Below are 7,756 nucleotides of genomic sequence, written 5' to 3'. Positions count from 1 at the left end.
AATACATACAAGATACATAATATACACTATAAGGATGACCCATCATTGATCTGCCGAAGAAAGAACCCCTTCACAGCATGATTGAACGCAGAGCGACTAGGAGCTCTCCTAATCATTTCAGGAAGAGCATTCCAGAGCCTCACAGCCTGAACCTGGAAAGATTTCTCCAAAAAAGTAGACCGGAACAGAGGAGTACGCAGAGTCAGGTTATCTGCAGAGCGAAGAGAACGGGAATGGGCGGAACTCAGAAGCGGGAATTTAGATTTTAAGTAAAGAGGAGAGTGAGCATCACTGAGTAGAGAGTACAACAAACAAAGAATTCTGGCTTTACGACGTTCAGGACGGCTTCCTCATGGCTTCCTAGCCATGATAACTGCGAACGAAAAGAAGAAATATGATCGTATTTACGGATATTAAAAACTAGCGACCCGCCCCGGCTTCGCACGGATGCACAGCCGATACTAAATATATCTAACTAACTATTAGAACTAACTAAAGGACCGCCCGCAAAGCGGCTAACTAAGTCTTGCTCACTTCGCAACGGGCCGTGCAGCAGAAATCGTAATATATTAATTTCACCACAACTTCAAAATCATACGTCCAATGTTAATCATTCAAAGACCAAATATTATCTACATAAACTGTACTTATTGATGAAATTATTTATTTTGATAAGGATTAATAGCATGAGTAAAAAAAAACGCGTTGAAATGTAGACCAAAAAACAATCAAGATATTTAAATAAAAATGTGGTTGTTGTGCCTCACTCGACATAGATAGGTATAGTGTGTCGCGGACTTTTTTGTAGATATTTATAAGATCTACAATTAATTAAAACATTTTATGGTTCTATCTTTTGTAGTTTAGGCAGTGTACGCAAAATAAGTAACATTTTGGTTGATTTTTTTCAGTTTGTGTCCGAAAAATCCAAATATATTACGGAACCCTATTTTTTTCCAAAATATTTTATTTTAGTCTATGTTACTCGTGGATAATGTAGCTTTCGAATGGTGAAAGAATTTTTAAAATCGGTCCAGTAGTTCTTGAGCCTATTCATTACAACCAAACAAACAAACAAACAAAGTTTTCCTCTTTATAATATTACTAGCTGTGCCCGCGACTTCGTCTGCGTGGAATAGTTATTTTGGGCATCATATTTATTTTTGCAAACATCTTCCTCGGCTTTATCAATTATAGCTGCTAATTACTATATCTCAAAACCTATTCGTCTGATTTATATACTGTAAATGGCAATTTTAGTCTACATGAAAAGCCGAAAGTAATAAACATATTTATTTGGATAAGGATTAATACTGAATTAAAGAAAATTGGTTTCAAAATAACTTATGTTTATAATGAAAAAATAATCTTAAAAAATGAACATAAAAGTGGTTATTGTAAGTAAACCTTAAGAGATAGATATATGCTCTCGCGGACTTTTTTGTGGCAAAAAATGAGTACTTCACATCTTTAGTACATTGTTTTACTATATCTTTGTTGATTTGCGCAGCGTTCGCGTGGAAAGCTCGCAGATGGCCGACTCATTCAACTTTCACCGTCATTGTTGACGTTTCCCGTAGGAAATCCGGGATAAAATGTAGCCTATAGCCTTCCTCGATAAATAGACTATCTAACAGTGAAAGAATTATTCAAATCGGTTCAGTAGTTTCTGAGATTAGCGCGTTTAAACAAACAAACAAACAAACAAACAAACAAACAAACAAACAAACAAAACAAACTCTTCAGCTTTATAATATTAGTAAGTATAGATATAGATATATATTATATAGTGTAGATAAAGCGAATACAGTTTTTGGCTAATCTGTTGAGTTTAATGAGAAGGACTTGAGTAAGATCGCAGTAACACACGTCGGCATAATCTATAGTAGGAATGACTAAGGATTGGACGAGGGAGATTTTGGTTCTCAGAGGAAGGAAGTTCTTTAGTCTATAAAGAGAACGAAGCATACCAGTTACTTTACGGCAGACCTCAGTGACGTGAGGAACCCAGCTAAAAGTTGAATCGATCTGCAGTCCAAGGTCTTATATGCTGCTAATTTAAAATATATGTATATGATTCCGACACCTTTAGAGGTAGAATATGTGTTCACAAAAACTGTACGTAAATACTAAGACCAACATTGTAACCATATTTGAGGAATAAATGATTAAGATTATGATTATAGATCCAGTATATAATTAGGGTTCATATCCAATAGAATTAAGATATAGATTACAAAAATCCCAAGAGGATGCTAGGAATAATTTGCTTGAAGAAAATAGAACATACATACATAAAATCACGCCTCTTTCCCGGAGGGGTAGGCAGAGACTACCTCTTTCCACATGCCAGGATCTCTGAATACTTCTTTCGCTTCATCCACATTCATAACTCTCTTCATACAAGCTCGGCGGTTTCGGGTACTTTTGACCTGACCCTTACCACACTGTTCCTTATCCTGTCACTCAATTTCACACCCATCATACTCCTTAACGCTCTCATTTCCACTGCATTTATTCTGCTTTCGTGCTTCTTTTGCCATACCCAACTTTCACTCCCATACATTAATGTCGGGACCAACACGCCCCTGTGCACAGCCAGTCGAGCCTTTTTGGATAGTTTCTGACTGCTCATAAAGGCATGCAAAGCTCCATTCACCATGTTCCCCGCGTTCACTCTCCTTTCAATATCACTATCATACTTGCCATCTGATGTAAACTTTGATCCAAGATATACAAACTCTTTCACTTTCTTTCTCCATTTCAAAAATCAGTGTTTTAGTTTTACTTACGTTCACTTTCATTCCATTCTCTTTTAAAGCTTCATGCATACAGTTTACCATCTCCTGTAACTCTTCCGCTGATGACGCCAGTATAACCTGATCGTCGGCATAGAGCAGACATTTGACGAGTAACTCATTCATCCTTAATCCACTATCACTCTTTCAAATCTGTCAAACAACTATCCATAAATAGGTTGAAAAGCCACGCTGACGCAACACATCCTTTCCTAACGCCTTTCTCAATCTTAAACCACTCAGGGTGCGCTCCGTTTATCCTGACACAAGCACTCGAATCCTCATATAAGGATTTCAGTGCTCGTATTAAGAGACTGCTCACCCCATGCATAGAAAGTGCTGACCACAATTCATTCCTCTCAACTCTGTCATAGGCCTTTTCCAGATCTACGAATGTGCAATAGACTTTTTGACTCTTGGCCAAAAACTTTTCAGCTATGCACCGCAAGGAAAAGACCTGATCAGTACATCCCATTCCCTTTCGAAATCCCGCTTGAGCATCCCATATTTTGTCATCAGTTTCATTCCTGACTCTATTAATCAATACCTTAGCATACAATTTGCCGACGACGCTAAGCAGGCTTATTTCACGATAATTATTGCAGTCCAGTTGTGACCCTTTTCCTTTGTAAAGTGGCACGATAACAGCCTTACACCAATCTTTTGGTACTCGGCCGCTTCTCCAACACAAATTGAAAAGGCAGTACAACTGACTAGCTACTACGCCTTTTCCTGCTTTTAGCATCTCGACCGATACTCAATCATACCCAGCAGCCTTTCCCGCTTTCATACTCTTAAGTGCTTCCACAATTTCGAACGTTTCAATTTCGTACTTCCATCTCACAATTTCGAACTTCCATCTCATTCTCTTTTTCTTCGCTATAGCAGATTATATTCCTTCCAAATAAACTTTCAAAATAGTCCTTCCATATCTTTAGCACACATTCTTCTCCTTTCACAGCGCTACCATCCTGGCATCTGATCCTAGTCAGCTCTCTGGTTATAGTTTTTCCTCGGGCTGACCTTACGGATTTTCAGAATACTTTCAGATTTGACTGAAAGTCTTCTGATAGCCTTTTATCAAAATCCTCTTTATACTCTTCTTTCTTTCTAATCACAGCTTTCTTAACCAAATCTTTCATTTTTTTTTATATTCCTTACGTGCTTCATTTACATTTTCATCTATAACCTCTTGCATTCTTAAGTTAGCTTTTGCTGCTAACAAATCCAGCCATGCTTTCTTCTTTAATCGCACAAGTTCTTGCACATCTTTACTCATCCACGCATTTTTGTGATTTTTTCCTTTCCTTCTTCTACTTCCACCACACACTTCAACAGCTACTTTCACAATTCTTTCTTTAAATTCCTTCCATCCATCTCCAATATCGCTCATCTCCTCTAAATCTACAAATATATCTCTCAGTCTATTAATATACTTCTTACCTACATCTTGCAAATTTTCTACTTCCACTCTTTCTAAAGCGCTGGTTTGCTCCCTAACCCTGTGCCGCCAGCAATTGAAGATACCCCTTATCCGGGATATCACCAGTAAATGGTCCGAGTCAATGCCAGCACCGCGATATGCACGGGTATCCAGCACTTTGTTCTTCAATCTTTCATCTACAATCACAAAGTCTATCATACTTTTTAAAGTACCTTCCACTCTTGTGTAGGTGTGGATCTTTTTATGTCGAAACATTGAGTTCGACACAAAAAGATCCCACTCTAGACAAATTTCTAATACACTTCTTCCATTATCATTCACCTTTTCGTCACCAAACGCACCAAGCACCTTTTCATATCCATCACGCTTTACACCCACCCATCCATTAAAATCACCTAGCATAATTATCTTCTCATATAGCTTGGTAACTTTCAATACTTCTCTTACACTATTCCAGAACTACTCGTTTTCGCTTTTTGCTGATGTTGTACCCCTCGAACCCACATCCCACGGTGCATAAACACTAGAACGAAGATCCGAGTGATTCCAACTTTCAGCCTAATCCAAAGAAGGCGAGGGCTGACACACTCATACTCAATCACACATTCAGCCATTCGTGCAGAAAGAATTAGACCGACACCTTGACAGCCTCGGCGTGTACTGGAAATTCCAGACCAATAAGCCGTGTAAGGGCCATGCTGCGTCGCGTCGCATCCTTTCCTCTTCGTTTCATTCACGCACAACACATCCAACGGTCTTTCATCCATTATCTGACATACTTACTTAATCTTATCTTTCATTCCTCCTCTTGCATTCATCGTCGCAAAGCGGCTTTCAGCAGACCGCATACCGCTCCCGCCGGGAACGAGACGTGATGGGGTGCGGACACCATCGCCGCCATTCAGGTGCTTTTTTAAAAAAATTGCATCAATGCGATTCCCACGAGACGCAAGAGAAAAATAATGTCCGCCCCAGCAGAGCCCCGCATGTCACCCAACCTCATGGCGGAGGTGGCACGCTCGAGACTAGGCTCGCCGCTAGCCATGCATCCATCAGCGCGGCAGACCTTAGATTGGCAGGAATTTGGGAGAAATGTCATCTGCTGTCATTAAGAAAAGACGTTTAATTGATCGCTCTCAAATTAATGTGATTTATATTTGGTTTTAACAAGTTATAAGTGATATAATTATACGGAAACTAACCTATATATCCAGGACATCAAGGTATGACAAAGGGTTTCCTTTTCCAGCACTTATTCTTGATATAATAAGACAAAAGAATTTTGAAAATCACTGTAACGATAATAAATTTGAAATTTCCATTTCTTAGTCATGATTTTTTTGGCCAATTAGAATAGAAAGTTTACATTTCACTTCACACATGCAAACGAGTATGACTATAGACTTTTGACAAATAATTGACACTGACATCTCAGATTTAGCTGTCTATGTTTTGTTTTTTGATGCTTAAGAAATAAGTAAAAGCAGCCAAGAATGAATTATTTACTTGATAATATCACATTACGACGACCTTGCTCGCAACAATCGCAGTCTTCCATGTCTAATGATGATAAGTTAATCAACTCCCCGCTAGATGGCACCTCTAGTACAATACCATCGGATAGTGAAAACGAAGATCAAACAGTTGAGCTTCAAAATCAATTTTTAAAATTAACAGAAGATTTGAAGGCAGCAAATGACATAATAAAGGAATTACAGACAGAAATTTGTTCTTTAAAAACGACTATAGCAGATTTAAGTTCCAAAAATGAAACAAAAATATTGGAATCACAAACCTTGACAAAAAATAACAAAACTCCTAAGAAGAAATTAGTTGACATAGGTAATAAACCAAAAAATAAAAGAACCCCGAAGAAGAAATTGGCAAATGTAGGAAATAAATCAACGGACAAGAATCAACTAATTAGTGACAAGGAAAAAAATACACAAGATACAGTACAGACAGAAAATTTAGAAAAATCATCTAAAATCATAACTAAAATTTGCATGATTAGTAGTAATAATAGCAATAAGATGTTATCAATTGCAGAGAGCACTTTCGGCAATTGTAAAATTTGTCACTACATAAAACCTAATTGTGGAATTAAAAAGTTATTAGAAAACATACATTTAAAACTTGAAGAGTACTCTCTAAGGGACTTTTGTATTATTTTTATTGGCCAAGATGATTTCAAGAAAACTGACAATTACTTTGACTTAGTATTAAATATAAGAGAGATACTGCAATCAATTACTCACACAAATATTGTTTTATGCTTGCCGACATTTTTATGTAACAATTTTTCAACAATTTTTAATTGGAGATTAGAATTATTTAATAATTTACTGTACTTGGACAATCATACACATAAATATGCTTATTTATTGGATTCAAATTTAAATTTATCCTATGACAATAAAATGTTTTCTTTTCATTTAGGTTCTATTAATAATGTAGGCATGAGACAAATATTTTTGGATTTAGAACAATTATTTATAGATATTTTAAGTTATGACAATAGTGATGTAACAGGCGAGATAAATATTGGTACGCATTCAGATTTTTTTCGATTATACTAACAATGATGACATCTTAACTATCTTACACCAAAACATTGCTTGCATTGGCTTTTAAATAAGTCAAACTTGTTAGCTGTTCATTTAGAAGAATTAATTGATAAAAAAATCGATGTAGATATTGTTTGTGTGACTGAACATTTTATGGAGTCAGGCTTTGAAGATATTTTGAACATCACAAACTTTCGCCTTGCGGCACACTATTGTAGGAATGGTATAAAACGTGGTGGTTCATGTATTTTGGTAAAAATTGTATTCATTTTAAAGAGTTAAAATGAGTATCAGAACATTCGGTAATTGGTGTTGTTGAATATTGCGCAATAGAATTAACTCAGTATCGATTAATTCTATTATGTGTTTATAGACCAGCAACTTCAAAAGATTATAATACTTTTTACGCTCAATTAGATCTAATATTAAAGACATGTGGTTCCCGTGTGGTGCCGTGTGGTTCCCGGCACCAATTCAAAAAAGAATAGGACCACTCCATCTCTTTCCCATGGATGTCGTAAAAGGCGACTAAGGGATAGGCTTACAAACTTGAGATTCTTTTTTTAGGCGATAGGCTAGCAACTTGTCACTATTCGAATCTCAATTCTATCTTAAAGCCAAATAGCTGAACGTGGCCTATCAGTCCGCTCAGGACTGTTGGCTCTCTCTACCCCGCAAGGGATATAGACGTGATTATATGTATGTATGTATGTATGTATTAAAGACATTAAGTATGAATTCGAATAAACAAATAGTAATGTGTGGGGATTTTAACATCAACATTTTAATAAAATCCGACTTATCTCAAGATTTTGAAAATTTCCTTAGTTGTTACAATCTTAAATTACAAATACGTCAAATCACTAGACCAATGACAAAAACCTGTCTTGATAATTATGCACACAATTTAAATTTTTCATGTAGAACTAAAGTAATTGAGCTAGCAT

Source organism: Amyelois transitella, chromosome W (assembly GCF_032362555.1).
Source record: "Amyelois transitella isolate CPQ chromosome W, ilAmyTran1.1, whole genome shotgun sequence".
NCBI lineage: Eukaryota > Metazoa > Arthropoda > Insecta > Lepidoptera > Pyralidae > Amyelois > Amyelois transitella.
This window is presented reverse-complemented; position numbering follows the sequence as displayed.